Below are 348 nucleotides of genomic sequence, written 5' to 3' on the forward strand. Positions count from 1 at the left end.
CGTCCGTGTCCGTGGCGCGTGCGAATGAGGCAATTTCCCAAAGTGTTTTCTGTGTCGGCGCGTGCGAAGGAGTGAGATACAGCCACATATATGCACACACACATACACCCAGAACGTGTGAAGACACTTTAACGGTGTTGTTCCATTTACCCTGGAGGGAGGGAAACATACTAAAAATAGGTTTGCCGGCATCGAGCGCGAACTTACGGAAATCGGTTCAAGTACATCGACATCGTATACTAGCGGTTGGGTTGATTTGGGTGCGGAGAGCACGATACCGGCGCGATCCTGTCCTGTCAACACCTAGCGCCAAAACGGCCAACCCACGCCCCGAGAGAGTTATTGGCC

This window comes from Anopheles darlingi, chromosome 3 (assembly GCF_943734745.1).
Source record: "Anopheles darlingi chromosome 3, idAnoDarlMG_H_01, whole genome shotgun sequence".
In the NCBI taxonomy this organism is placed as follows: Eukaryota; Metazoa; Arthropoda; class Insecta; order Diptera; family Culicidae; genus Anopheles; species Anopheles darlingi.